Here is a 15,438-nt window from a genome sequence, read left to right on the forward strand (position 1 = left end):
GGGCGCTGCAGCGGGGAGCGGCCCTGCGGCGGCGGGCGCCGCGGGACAGCCTCGATCCCCGCCACGGGCCGCTGCCCGCCGCCCCCTCGGAGCCCCGGCGGGAAACGGCTCGCCACGGCGGGGGACTACAGCGCCCAGCGGGCACCTCGGCCCCGAGGCTGCGCGGGGGCGGCCGCGGCCGGTAGCGGGGCTCGCCGGGTCTCAACCAACCCCGCACACAGCGCCGCTGCCAGCTGCGCCCGCCTCCGGTATCCTGATTGATCGGGCTGACGACCAATCGCCCGGCAGGAATCTCCGCGGCTGCCCAATCACCGCTGTGCTCGGGAGGCGGGCGGTGCCCCGAAGGACGGCCGTCTCCGTGGCGCCGCGTCTGAGGAAGGGCGAGAGGGGGGGAGGCGGCGCGGGGCGACCGCGGCCGGGCGCCGGCCGGGACTGCCGCAGGGATGGCGGCGGCCGCGGTGGTGGCGGCCCCGGCTGTGACGGCGTTAAGGCCATCGGGGAGGGCCGCTGGCCCCTCCGTAACCCTCTGAGCGCCTTTCCGCGCTGCGCGCAGCCGTTATCCCTCCCCGCGGGCGGGCCGGCGCCGTCCCGGCACTGCAGTCGCCATAGAGACCGCACCGCACACCATGGGGCGGAGGCTGGGCCGGAGGCTGGGCCGGGGGGAGCCGCTCTAGCCGACCCCCGCCAGGCGCCGCGCAGGCCATCCCCCGCGGCGGCCGGGGGCGCCGGGCTTCGCAGGGACTCGCCGCCGCCGCCTCGGCCCCGTTCCAGGTGAGGAGACGCGGCGCTGCGCGGCGGCCCTCGCCATTACCCCTGCGCGCCCGCCGGGCAGAGGTGCCCCCGGGGGGCCGCTCCGGCCGCCTCAGCGGGGCGCGGCCCGGCCCTCGGGCTCCGGTGGGCGAGCCCCCGCCGCCGGCCCGGCCCCAGCGGTTGATGCGTGGGAGCCGCGTCGCGGTTCCTCTGCCCGCGGGAGAGGGAGTTTGCCGGGCGCGGGAGCTTCGGGGCGGCCGCGGCGCGCCCCGAGGGGGGCTCATTGCGGCGGGGGGTGCGCGGGCGGGACGGGGCGATCCTGTCTGTGGAGTTAAGGTCAGCAGGTCTGTCGGGCTCCAGCAGCAGTCATCGCCCGCCCGGCCTCTACGGAGAATTCAAATTTATAGGCACCAGATTTATTTATTTTTTTTTTTGTCCCTCCCACTTGCTGCAGGAAGGCAAACAGTACAGATATTTACGTGTTCTGACGGCGAAACGTCCCTGTTTTAAAATAGCTGCATCTATATTTCCAGTTGATAACCGTGGCGTGTGTGTAGCGGTTGCGTATGTGGGCAAGGCTGGATGGGGAATCGGGCTGTCTCGTCTAGCGCTTTAAGTGCCGGAGCCATTAACAGCAGTTGCATCAATATATGAATACAGATATGCCTGGCTAGGCCGCAGATGCACTCGCTACAGTGATAGTAGTAAGCGTATACACTGCATGTGGAAGAAATTTAAAAAACATTATTATACATACTTTTAGCTTTTAAGAAAACAAAGGAAATAGGAAAATATCTCATTCCTAAGTCTCCAAACGTTCTCCGGAGCTGCAACTGCATCCTTGTACTTCTGTTGTCACTCTAGAGGCAAAGCAACGAGAGGACAAAGATCGGTACAAGGTTTCTAACCTCTGGTGTGAGCCGGAGTAGTTGGAACAACTGGTAGTGTGAACGGGGATAGATTTGCAGGTATTAATAATACTAATCCTGGGGGTGGGGCAGGAGATGGACACAAAGGAAAGACCCCTGCCTATAGCACAGCCTTTTGAGAACCTTCTACTGTATTTATAGTTAAGCTGGAAAGGACTATAGAAAATGAGTTATAAAATAGGCTGTAATGACTTTCTTAGTTAGACTGTATAGGCAGAACCAGTTGAAATGTTCAGAATTAGTAGTTTGACAGGAAGGTTGAGAGCCCTAAAATAAAACATAATCTATTTATTTTAAAATGGCGTTAGACTTAAAGTGAGAGATTAGTTTCCATGTTGTGGTTCTAGAAAAAACAAGTAGAATTTTTATATATTCTGCATAGTTAATGCTATGCCTCTGTTGAACATGTGCTATGCTTGTAGGTTCATTTTAGCTGTTTTTATCTGTGAAATCAAAAGATTAGAGTTTATTTTGCTGCTCTTGTTTGATTTTGGATTTTTTTTGGGGGTCTTAATGATGTGAACTCATGGTAAAAAGATATCTAACTATTTTATTCTGTGTTAAATTGCACAGAATACTTTATTGATGATGATTCCTTTGTTTTACAGTGCACATTACATTTAACAAAGTATTAAAACTTCATTACTTGTTAAACCATAAGTATGCGTATTAACATTTGTTTGGCTTGTCAAAAAATTGTATGTAGGAAAGTTTGACTGCAGTAGTATTCATTGGTCAAAAGTTATTTTGAAAATAATGCATCAAGGTATCATAGTTTAAAAAATGTGAAGATGGAATCGATTATCTCTGATAAATACTTTGTTCTTCTCTGATATGTTTCTAGTGTACCATTATGCTCTTGAAGTTCAGTATCTTTTTAAACTTCCTATTTTGGAAATGATGGGGTTAGAATGAGAAGAGCAAATTGAGTGACTGGAATATCGTGATGTTGGTTATGTGTAGCGTAGTCACTGTACTGCTGCTGCGTGCTGCAGGCTCTGTTACCTCTAGCATCGCAAATTCCAGAGAGGTTTTTCTGATGTGACTGATTAAATCAGGAAAGATTTTTGACTATGACAAAAGAGAGAGATGAGTAGAGTTTTCCCTGATTGAAACTGATTTCTAAACGATCAGCTTCTACCAGTTGTAGATGCACGTGTACAGAAGGTTAAACATTTGCTTAGCGTGTGAAGTTGCACTATATGGTATATTAATATACTGCTGTATTTTCTGTGTTAGCTAAGACTTGTTTATCTAGTGGGAATGAATTGATACTCTACAACAGGAGATTGACAGTTTCTGTGTATTGCTGTGTGTTGTGTTGTCTCTTTCCCCTGCTGTGGGGAAGTACTACACAAAGCCTTTGTGTTTGGCTAGAGGGGAGGACAAACAGCTGCCTTCTCAGTGCAAGACACCAGGATTCGTAGTGGTCTCACAGGGATGCGTTGTTGTATGTGGACCAGCCACTGTCCTTCCTCCCTCATTCTGATTGTTAAAGGACACTCTCTTCATGGCAGAGAAACCCGAGCTTCATTTGGTTGGCCTCACACGGCAGTGTGTTGCACCATGGATCTAGCAGATCAGTCAGATGGGCCAATTGTTAAAGTATGATGGGCAAGAATTAAAACAGGCAAAATTAACTAAATGCAAGGTGTACATTAAGGAATCCAAGAGCTACAGATCGTGCTGTTTTTAAAAATTACTTATCAACTCAATTTCTTGTCCATGATTGGGATGAAGGATATCTGTTTAAATGGTTAATCTTTTATTTGTTTTTCTTTTGTTTAACAGTTTACGCTACTTAAATAGGAATTAAACATGTTAACTTTAAGAAGAGGAAATTAAAATTATTTCAGTTGGATGATACAGCACAGCTAAATGGAGCAGTTTCATTTTTCTGCTTTGCATGCACTAATAAGGGTGCTTTAATTGTTGTACTGAATTCTGTGTCACACAGTGGTTGAATAAAAGTTAACTTCCCTCTCTTTGTTGGAAACACTGGATACTATATAACGTGGCTTTTAGTAACTGTATCTTGTATGGTCTTTCAAAATTACGTCTTTGAAAATATTCAATCTTTTACAACTTTATTTCATGTATTAAAATTTTAGAATTGGATTCGTTTTTAATATACTTTTTATTTCACCTTCTGTGCTAGTTGTCAAGTAGTGTGCTTTTGAGGGAATCTGATAACTCAGATTTTTTTTTTAAAGATGCTTATGAAATTGAGTTGCCAGTTTAAATTTATAGGTTTTTTGTTTTTTTTTTTTTTTAATTAGCTTGCAGGTCACTAATCTTGAAACCTAAGTAGTGGAAAATTCAAACAATAAAATCTGAACTTTTAATGCTTCACTTCTTGATCTGGTTGAGTATCTTTTTCCCATTTTTGAGATGTTGTGCAAGACATAACTTTCACTAACTTATTCTTCAAACTTCTGTTTCAATTAGTGGAGACAAATCTTTGAAAACCGTGAGGATTTTTTTGGGGAGAAGGGAAAGATTGAATTTGACAGGATGGAGGAAAAGGGGGTCAAACTGTGAAACTGAAGAAGTCTTTAGCATTTTTAACAAAACTGTATCTTGTTAAGAATTCAAAAATATGTTCATTGTTATGTTCAGGCATGTTTTTCTGTGGTTCTTGTGCTGTACAGCTGCGAACAATTCTGTGATGAAAAGCATTGCTCAAATGCTATTTCATGCTGTTGCTTTGTCTTTGAAGAGATTAATCAATTATTGAGAATTAGGTTATTTGCACCGTTGAGGAACTCCATCCGGTAATTCTTCCTTTCAGAGAAATGCATGTATGTTGCTTAGCCTTGCATTTGAGTGCGGGAGAAGCTTCTGAGTAGTTGGAAGAGTTGAAAGCTGGCTGGGTTTTCACGAGTGAAGTTTACCAGCTCACCGTTGACGAGGGAAGTAATTTTTTCCAATACAAAGCTGTTGAATGCATAAAGAAAGGGTAAAATATGCTGAACTTGCATTGAGAGCTTGTAAAAGGTGTGAAGTATTTTTAATATGAGGCCATTTTTTATATCTGGACATTACAAAGGGATTTGTTGCTTGTTGCAGCAATAATCTGGAGCTAACATGGGGGAAACTGAAAGGACCAAGGTTGGTGTCTTCCTGGTCTGTTTAAATTGAAATAATTTTATTATGTTTTTGGTGCACTTCTCTCACAACTGAAGTTACACAAAAATTGTATCCTGTGTTAATGGCCTTCCTCCCCTGGACTCATCTGCAGTTAGGAAAACTCTTGCCTTTAAGAGTTTGCGTCTTTTCAGTACTTGGAAATTGTCTTCAGTCAGCAACTGCTTATTGATTCTGAAAAAAGGGGTTCATTCTGCTCTCTATCACTTCCCAGATAATTCTCAGATCATGTTTGTTGTATCTGTCATGCAGTCTCTCGGGGTATTAAGGTTTAGTGAGGGCTTTAGCAACAGTTACTTGGTACAATGTTCTTCAGCAATGTGGTAAGAATGAGATTGCTTTGTTGCGTGGTGTATCAGCAGGATGTGTCTTGTTGCAGCTGCTAAGTTTACTGCTATAGTAATGCTTCAAATGTCACTCTTGGCGAGCAGTGCAGCTTCTGAGCAAATTAAGTATGCCTGTTTAGCTTCACAGTGTTGAAGTATTTAAAAAAAAAAAAAACAAACCTCCACAAATGAGGGGGGGTGTGTGGTGTGTGACCTATAAATATAGCATGCTGCTTTTCAGCATCAAACTGGTGACTTTTTAGAATGTATTTGTATTGTTATTTTGTTTTAAATAATGCTATGATGACTTATTTACTGTCTTGAAATAATTCATTATTTTCCTGTCTTTCCATTTGTCAGCATCCTGAGTTAAATAGATCCAGAAAGGGCAATATCAAATGATTGAAATTGTATTAGATGAGGAATGACTGTGCTACTCCTTGAGTTTCATTGAATGCCCTGCCTTCATATGTGACACTTTGATTTTTCCATTTCCAGTAGTCTATAAAATCAAAGTACAATTCCCTAAGTAGAGTCAGCCTAGAAAAAATTGGCATGGCATACTCTGAGAGCTGTAGGAGGGGAATTGATATTGGATCACAATTCTTTTACTGCGTAAAGTTTATCTGCTGTTTTGTCAAGCTTTAGGGATTATTGTGATAATCATGATGATTTGGGTCACATTATAGTTTTACAGGTTTGAGCAAGCTGGTGTTTCCAGTGGGGAAACCTGTTGAACAATTTGTCTGAACAGAGAAAAATCATGAAAGAATCACAAAATAGATCAGTGTGAAGAAAGTATGTATTGGTCTTGTGGGAGAAATGCGCTAGCTAACCCAGGCAGTTCTTGTCTTGACTAGGCAAGAACTAAGAAATTGATGCTGAAGCTGAGGAGCGAGTTGTGAGCCTCCCCCAGTAAAGCAAATGCATGCAGGAAAGAAACTCCATTATTGACTGGTACTGGTTGTCATTTATTTATAGATATACATACATAATAATCATAATTTCCATGTGTTAGCTCCTGTGGATGAAATTGCACATTATTGTTGAACCAGTCTAACAGCTGGCTGCTGTTTGTAAGTGGAAGATGAGGTCCTCTGCCTGTGCCTTTTCTAGTGCCCACTGATCTCTGAGCTGTGCTGACTCAATTTGCTAACTTGATAGAGAATGATTGTTTCTTGCAAGGGAGTTATTTATAGTTTTGGTTTTTTTTTTTTCTGAGATAGGTTTATAACTCTTGCTAGGTCATTGTTGTTATGTGCAACTTCACCCTGAATGTCTAGCTGAGGTAGTAGTCATAACCAGATTCTTTCTATTACTGTAGCGTGGGTGCTCAGCTGATAGGTTTTTCTGCTTATTGTCAACTTGGTGAGGAGGCGAGAGGAAGAGGAACATTTTATCTGAAAGGCTGCTTTGAGGCGATGTTACGCTCCGTTCCCTGTTGATAAGGAAATTTGGACTAGATGCTAAGTTCAGGCTGGATGTTTCTCCCTGTTGTCCGTATTGTTTTTATGTATTTCATTAGTTTTGAGCCTAGGATACCTCAGTCACATGGCCGTGCTTCTGTACATATCTCCAAAGACTGGACTAACCTTTCCTTGATGAGTCAATTTTCCCTTGACCTCCCTCTGCAATCAGAGAGCAGCTGTACTTTGGCTGGCTTGTTGGAGTTGGTAGGTAATACATCAATTCTATTATGAGGACCTGCATCGACGTGTAATGGCATCCTTAAAGTAGTTTTCTTTCCTGGAGTAAAGGTTCAGACAGAATTGATTTATGGTCTGAATCAGGACCAGGGCCTGCCATATGAGTAGCCTTGCAGTAGATATTGCTCATATTTGGTGTTGACATATTATAATGTACTCTTATATTCCTTGCTCTGAAAGTGGTAAAAGCGGAATCTTGGTCTTAAGAGTAGTAATAACTATATTCTTATTTATTACCTGTATTATTACTATCTAGCTCCTAGAATTAATAAAAAAAAATGTACACAGATTTCACCCATATCATTGTATGTTTCCTGTTTCTCAGTAGAAATCTCATAACCCTGCTTGCCATATGATTGCGTATCCACCGTGTTCTCTTACAGAGTAGAAATTCAGTTTTGTTTAAATAATAATTTCAAAATGAAGCAGTATTTCACTGCATTTTAGAATTGAATAGCCCTAAAGCAAATTTAATGACTGTTGTATTAAAAAACCAACCAACAAACCAAAACCAAAAAAACAACCTTAAACCTTGCGTTAATAGAATTGTATTTCTTATAAGTAAATTCAAGAACCTGTAGAATACTGTTGTTATTTTAGGGTCATTACACTTTTGCCATTATGTTGTCATGTATTACTGTTTTCATATCTACAAAATTAGATGTGCACTCAGTCAATCTGAAGTAAAACTTCTTCTAGTTTTAGACGTTTTATTTGTATAGATTGAGTGTTTAAACATTCAAAATATACAAATTTGGCAGGTTATAGGTCAATAATACAAGCAGGATTGTTTTTAAAGCCCGAGCTTTAATTCTGAGAGATTTGGTATTGAATGTCTGTCTGTCTTTACGCACAGCCAGTGTTTCTTAAAACAGGTAATACTTTATATTTTTAAAGTAAGAATTAAATGAAAGTCTGTGATGGTTTTTGGGAAACTTTGCTGTTGTGTTCTTAGGAATAGTTTTGTGTTTGTTTGGCGAATAGTTAAAATCTGAGCTTGCACTGTTATCTCTTCTGATGGGTAAGAAATTCAAATAACTTTTGAGAGTCTCTTGATCCCCATGTTGATAATACATAAACTGATTCTTATGCCTCATCATTCTGCCATGCCTTAAGTTTTCAACTTATCCGTGGACAGCTGAAAAGTACTTTTGTGGACTTAGGACAGTCTCAGCATACTAAATGTTCTTAGGATAATGATATTTTCATAATGAAGTATACTTTTATAGTTAATTTTCAAAGATAAAAAACTCATCACTTATCTCAGCCTGACTGCTTTAAGACCAAGGGAGCTGTTGTGGTTATTGAGGCTAACGTCATGCATAACACCAGCTTCCCTAGGACTTCTCTGAATTACTAACAATAATTACTAGCAGTGCTTACAGCAGTCGAATAAGAGCATATAATTTAGAAAAATCCTTCTGTTGTCTTTTAAGAATTGTCAGTAATGAGAAATCCACTGAAATAATTCATGAAGTATTCTAATAGTAGAATATCTTTATTCACGGCAATTAGAGACCTTGGAGGTTTTTATTTATTTCAAAGTAATCTAAAGGTTTAACCTTTTACTCATGTGATTTTATACCTCAGAATGAAGATCTCTTGTAAGATCTCTTGACTAAAGCAATTTTTATTAGATAATCCGAAGGAATTGAATTTCATGATTTTGACACTTAATATGTGTTCTCCAGTACTTTAATAATTTGGTTTTCTGCACCTTTTTGTTTATAAAAAAATCTGTTATTGAAATGTGAACACCAGAACTGGATATAATATTCCAGCAGCAATCCTAAAACGAGCAGATAGAGAGGTATTACAGTCTCCCTTAGTATTTATTTGCCTACTCATCCGTAGTTGTCATAGCCTTAACACTGCAGCAGATACATTTGTTAAAAGTGACTGATTATCAGCATCATGTTAGGTGATGTTTTCATTTATTCTTTGCTCCTTGATGTATAATGTCTTCTTCTACTCGAGTTGGAACATGTGTAGTTTGATTGCAGTCCATTAAACAATTGTTACAGTTTGTTCTATACCACTACCTGATCTCAGTATCAACTACAAACTTTATCTTTTTTTTTTTTTCTTTCTCCTAGTAAAAAATGTTTCAGTATAAAGTCAGGAGCTGATTCTTATGGGACCAATTAGAGACAAGTTGGTTCAGTTAACTTACAGTTATATTTTGGCACCCATTATTTAATGTGTGATCTGTTGATTTTCTGACATTTTAGTTTCTTAAGGACAGGCTGTGCTGCGTGGTACAAACGTAGATGTCTTACAGAAGTATAAGTGCCATAATACTATTATCTTTATAGGCCAAACTTGTAACAGCATTGTAAAAAGTTAGTTTGACAAGAAGGGGAACTTCAGTTGAATGGCAGTAATTACATTGCCTTCCTGTAATTCTTTAATACTCAAATACTCTGTTTTGCCCAGAATTGATATCAAGCTGATGGCCCATAGTTATCAAAGTAATTGTATTTGTCCTTTCCAAACATTAGCATTAACTGTCTTCTGGAGTTTTCTATGTTTCAGGGATCTGTTGGAGTCTGCATTGATAACTCAGAAATCTCCTTGAAAATTCCTGTTAAAATACAAGTTATTCAAATGCGTTCTTCTCAACCTGTCCAACTTAGCAGCATCCGACTAGTAGTTATCGTGGGACTAGAAGATGCATCGTTATCGTGCGAGGTGTCTCTGCCCTTTCTGGGTGACCCGTGCATCGGTCACTGCTGCCCGCCGGGCTGCCCCTGACCGGGCGCTGCGCTGGCCGCGGGCCGCTGGTCCGTGCCGCTGAGCTGGCCAGGGTGCTGACCCGCCGGCGCTTGCCAGGCAAGGAGTTAATTACTTCGTTACAAAAAGGCGGCTGTAACATCTCGTTTTCATGTATCATTATATGCTGGGAGCCGCACAGAAAATCTTTATGCAATTGCTGCCTATATCGGGAGAAAAGAAGTTTTCCCAGAACCAGTGCTCCTGGCTTTTTAACAGCCCCAGTTCACGCGAAGTTTGCCGTCAGAAGCAGGTTCCTTGTTATCCAAATGACACCAAGTGTACCTATATCATCTTCGAGCAGGAGATATAAACTTTTCCAATGTACTTTTATAAAGTTTAACTACAAAGCAAAACTTAGCAATCACTGTGCATCACAGTGAACTTTCAGACAGCACATAAAGGGCAAAAACATTAATCTGCCTGTAGTTTAATAATTTTCACAAAACACCTGTTTTGTGATCTCAGCTCTGGCCTCAAGAGAGTTCTATAAAACAGCCTTCAAAGATGAACCTGGAAAATAACAGTAACATCTATAACCAACTTTAAGCTTATTGGAGAGATTAGGTGTTTTTTTTATTTTTTCCTCCATGTCCCACTAATTCCTGTGTTCTGTCTTCTTCCCCACACCACTCTTTTCTTTGTTATGTACTTTAAAGAGGATTAGTGATAGCCCCATTTTTAGTTATTATTAAACGTAAACCCCCTTGTTTTAGTATTTCAGTTTTACAAATACCTTACATTTAGTAAGCATTAGGGCATATTCATTTGCATCTATATGTAGCTACATTGCCAAATTTGCTGTCATTTTGTGTCAGTAGTTATGGTTAAAGACACGAATCCTCATTGATACAACTACAAAGTTCTGTGTTCCCATAAAATATATAATAGTGTGTATGTAATGTACACATAATTTATATGTAAATAATGTAATCATATATGTGTATATATAATGTAAGATCACGTGTGGTGTGTATATGTATGTAAATTAAAAAGTATGTTATGTAATATTCTTTATTACAATGTGTGTTAGTATAGCAGTATTATAAAGAATACTACATTATTGATTCCCTGCATTAATTTTTGCTTTGATGCAGGTATACCTCAGAGTCTTGATGCAGAGCAGAATCTGCTAAGCTTTGGTGGCCTCATTAGCAATTATTAGGAAGTAGTAACAAGAACAGGGAGAGAAGCAAGACAAGGGAGTGCTACTGTGCTAGAAGCTGTTTTGAACACCTGGCATCTTCCTCCTTCTCCCCTTTTCTGATCTAATTCCTTTTCCTCAGGCCTTTTCTGATGAGAGGTTTGGATCCCTTTCTGCTGTGAGGACTCCATGGCTCTCAGGCAAGAGCCTGAATTTCTTGAGATGATCGCTATTCTGTGCAGCGTGAAGCAATGCCGCACAAGCTACAGCAAAGAATCAGAATTGATAAGTAAGAGAACCTGAGGGAGAGAACTCTAGATGTATTAAAAAAAAAAAAAAGGCAAAAATGGAGGATTAGTTTATTTTTATTTAGTTAGGCTTTGTGTGTGTGAATTGGATTGTATAGTCCTTAAACATGGCAATGGAAAATAATTTCTATGATTTTTTTTGTTTTAAACCCATGCCATGTTTTGATAAATTTGCTTCATTTCATATGTATCACCATACACATGCCAATTTTATTTCACACACACAAAAAAGTAATCTCTACCTCATAGATTGAGCTTCTTTCCTTTTTTGAGAGTATGACGATTGCTCTATCCAGGGGTACGTGTTTTTCCTTAAAAGTAAGATGTAAGTCTCTCTCATCCTTTTTGATTTCTCAGCTTTAAAATTCTTACTCAACAATTGTTAGTAGTTATTGAACTCTTATTGCTAGCTACTGGATTGAAGCAAATTAAAACCACTTTTTACACTTCAATACTGCAGGTGTCAACACTTAAGTAAAACTTCTGAAAATGCACTTGAGACTCAAATCTCTTCTCTTGCTGTTCCCATCACCAGCTACCTCAGCCTAACAGACTTTCCAGGGACAGGTTGTCCTTTTGTCAGACTTGACAACTGATAATGACCAACAGATGGATTAAAAAGGGTATTTCTACCCTGTTTTTTTTCCCCCTACGTTGGAGGGCTTTAAATATTTGATGATGTGGTAAAAGCCTAGTCCTCTTGGGGGAGGAAGATCTATGTCAGCAAAAGTGTGTGATCACTTCTCTAGCAAACGATTTAGAAATCTCTGTATCATTCTTTCTTGCATGCAGGTAGTGCCAGACCGAAAAAAGGTGTGTATGTGCTGAATGTAATTAGGAGAACAAAAAGTCTTAATCCAGTGGTAAGAATTGAACAAAAAAGCCTGCATGGTATTGCATGTAATCAGGATTTGCCTCTCTAATGTGTTTCCTGTGGGGAAAGGTAGCAAAGATTAGAATTTAGCTAAAATTCAGAGATTCCGTATGAATTTTTGTTGAGGACTATCCAACCAAAACAATTTAGAAAAATGAAAAGAACATTAAGAGGTGTGAATATCCTGTCAAGTGGTAACAGAATTATAGGAATTCTTGTCTCCTTTTTCATCAGTTGTACATTGTAACTTATTTGTGGAAGAAGAGTCATATGTCTTCCCAGTTGTTTTACAGCAATTGTTTGTGGCTGTTCATGAGAGATTTTTTTTTATTATTATTATTATTTTGGCTAAATTGAACACAGTATCTGATGTTCTCTCAAGTAACGTAAAATAGATATGAAAATCACAGTTGTTGTGGCTCTTTATACTTTTGCTTCGCTTGGTGCTCACACCTTTAGCAGCCTAAAATTTTTGTCCTGTTGCCTATATAAAAATCCCTGTCAAATGTGTAGCTGCTGCCAGAGGTAATAACTGATTTTTAAAATAAAGTTTTCTTTGTATTCAAACTGTAGCATTGCTGTACCTGACTGTCAGTGAGGTCAAAGGCATTCTGTGAAATTTCATGGTTAAAAATCTGACCCTGCGTGCCTGTACCAGCTTTGTTAAGAGAAAGAGAGCCTTGAGGTTAGGAGACATGTATTAATGTGTTGGTTCTCTGCATCCAAGCTATAGAATTACTTGAGTGTAATGGTTAGAGGCATTTCCAAGTCTTTTCTGAAGCCAGATACAGGGAGGAAAAACCATCCCTTGTCTAATCAATATCTTTGATCAATCAGCTATAGTTTGTTTTTTATCATACTGAACTTGTGTAACAAAGTCACATGGTAACATGATAACAGCAGAGATAATGGAATTGTCTTTTTAGGGTTGGCAAGGATGTATTTGGTGTGATGTTTTTGGCAGCTGTAGGATAAAGTAATGGAAAAATTATAAGTAATGTATGAGCTTATGGGTAAAACAAATTTGCTGTTTCCACCTGGCCAATGTGTGGAAGTCACCCACAATCCTTACAGCTGCGGAGGTTCATCCATCCATGATCACCACTATTGAATCATGCCATGCTTTAAAATTCTTCTAGCTCAGTTCTGTGCATGCATAAAGCTCCCTATTGAGTGAGGAATGTTTAGTCCTGTTGAGAAAAATCATTCTCTGGGTGAGCAGAATGTGAGACATTTTTTTAAAAAAAAAAAAAAAAAAAAAAAAAAAGCTCGATTGTGATCTGATGATGATTTAACAGAGGTCTAAGCCTGTATGTTTTTAGTGTATTTTTGAATTAAAATTCTTTTGCAGATTCCACAGGTTTTTCTTGTTGTTAAGATGGTTCTAAATAATTGAATTTATGGTATTTTGGCATAACTTCTGTCTCTGGGACAAAAATTTTGTTAGAGTGCATTGCATAAAGCAAGGTTTTAGCTAGGCTGGAGGAGAGAAAAATAAATTATTGACAGTAGTAATGTCCAGCTAAGCTAACACCAGCTATGCTTTACTTTAGATACACATGTACATACTTTAAACCAGCACTGCCACCTTGAAAGCAATTCTACCCATTCACCCTCTCTCCTGGTGGAAGGATTTGTGTTGTCACTTAGTGATTTAGATCAGGGAATGGAGCTAGCTTAAAGCTAAACCTTTCTGAAAGGTTTAGTATTATCTGAGATACGTTCCTTAGTCCAGTTCATTGTGTCATCTGGACTGTTAAGGATGAGTTTTTGATGTGCCGGATGAATTTACTAAGGGAAGTGCACTGCTGGACCTGTTACTCAGGAATAAAGAAGAACTGGTCACGTGTGAAGGCTGATGGCAGCCTTGGCTGCAGTGGTTATGAGACAATGGGTTAAGACCAAAGGGAAGAGAGGAAAGTGAGAAGCATAGGGATATTGCGCTTGAGCAGACCGAATGCGTGAGATCCTGTGGCAGGCTACTCTGAAGTTTACAAGAGCTGAGGATATTTTTCTATATTTCTGTTGGTAGAATAGAATTAGCAAAAAAGTGATGTACTTCTATGGACTCTCAGTAGTACCAGTCTGTTTTGGGAAGTGAATCTCCAGTTTTAGAAAAGTTTTAAAAAGCTACAAAGTCTGCTGCCAAAATTTGAATCAGAATCTCTCTGTCACGTGGCATAAGTTGCAAGTGCAACATAATAGGAAAAAATTTAAAACATACTGTCTAAACTGATTTTGCTGCTTTTTTATTGATTGAAAGAATTGATGTAATTCAAGTAGCATTATTAGCTGTGATATCATTTGAATATGATGATACGATGTTAAGTGGTTTTGATAATACTGTACATTTTAATGTTTGAAAGTCTTTAACTATAATAGCATATTCTATGAATAGTCTAACTTTTTTTCTATAGCAGTAGGTATAATTTAAAACTTTACATTATTACCACACAAGATTTTAGCAAAAGCAGTATTATAAGAAACTTTTTGATATATACTTAAGAATATAAATGTCATAACCATTAAAACATAATGACCACTAATGAATTAATGTCACCAAAACTGAGATGTATTTGATACCCTATGAGTGGTTTGATCTCTGCCGTAGTTAAAATTGCTTCAAGTCCCAAGCTACACTGTGAGTCCTCCAAGCCATTTTTCTTTCATCTTTATGTAAGTTAACATTTTGTAAAAGATACATGGAAACTCATTTTTAAAAGCGTTATCATTCTGCATTTTTTAAAATACATACTGTAATAGATTTTGATGCTTCAGCTGAGGAGTATATTTCTGATTTTAGTGGTTGACAGGATCACAAGCTTGCTCTGTGTAATGAAACTAAATTTAAAAAGGAGTATTCTGCTTCAATCATAAGTGAAAAAAGATTAGTGAATGCAGAAGATCATTGAAAGTAGCAGGCCTGTACTATAGCTGCAAGTTATTAAATCAACATAATTTCATTGCTGTTTGCAGAGTGGCTTGATGCACCTTTGTTAGAGGTAGATGTCAAGCTTATAATACTAGTGATTAGTATTAGTTTTTAGTGTCCATGGGAAAACCTGCCTTTGAATGAGAAGCCTGGTGCTGGAGGGAATAGGAAATATATCAATAGATGGGAAGAGTAATACATATAGAGACACTGAGACTAGAAACTAAACCCAGCATAAAATAGAATGGACAGCACATGACAAGTAGAAGTTGAAATAATGGCACAAATTGTACTTGGAGATCTCAAGCGTTTCTTGCATGCCAGGGTTTATAACATGTTTGTTTTTTTTTTTTTTCCCAAATAACAGCTTCACAGAAGTGCCAGCAAAAGAGTTTTCTCGGATCAAATATGAGAAAAAACTTCTTTACGGTGAGGGTGACAGAGCACTGGAACAGGCTGCCCAGGGAGGTTGTGGAGTCCCCTTCTCTGGCGACTTTCTAGACCCGCCTGGATGCAGTCCTGAGTAATGTGCTCTAGGCAATCCTGCTTT

At 39.6% G+C, this 15,438-nt stretch overlaps 1 protein-coding gene across 4 annotated transcripts in view; it reads left to right on the plus strand.

The window, feature by feature from the left end:
• The first annotated feature begins 393 nt into the window (after positions 1-393).
• Positions 394-15,438, plus strand: part of TTBK2 (tau tubulin kinase 2) — a 106,347-nt gene continuing 91,302 nt past the window's right edge. For 2 of the 4 annotated variants that reach the window (XM_054199210.1, XM_054199213.1), the window contains exons 1-2: positions 394-771; positions 1,205-1,285. The gene's annotated coding sequence lies outside the window, so the exon portion shown is untranslated. Of the gene's footprint in view, positions 772-1,104; positions 1,286-15,438 lie in introns of those variants that run through there. The other 2 variants (XM_054199211.1, XM_054199212.1) reach the window with 2 other exon arrangements.

Source organism: Rissa tridactyla, chromosome 4 (assembly GCF_028500815.1).
Source record: "Rissa tridactyla isolate bRisTri1 chromosome 4, bRisTri1.patW.cur.20221130, whole genome shotgun sequence".
NCBI classification, from domain to species: domain Eukaryota; kingdom Metazoa; phylum Chordata; class Aves; order Charadriiformes; family Laridae; genus Rissa; species Rissa tridactyla.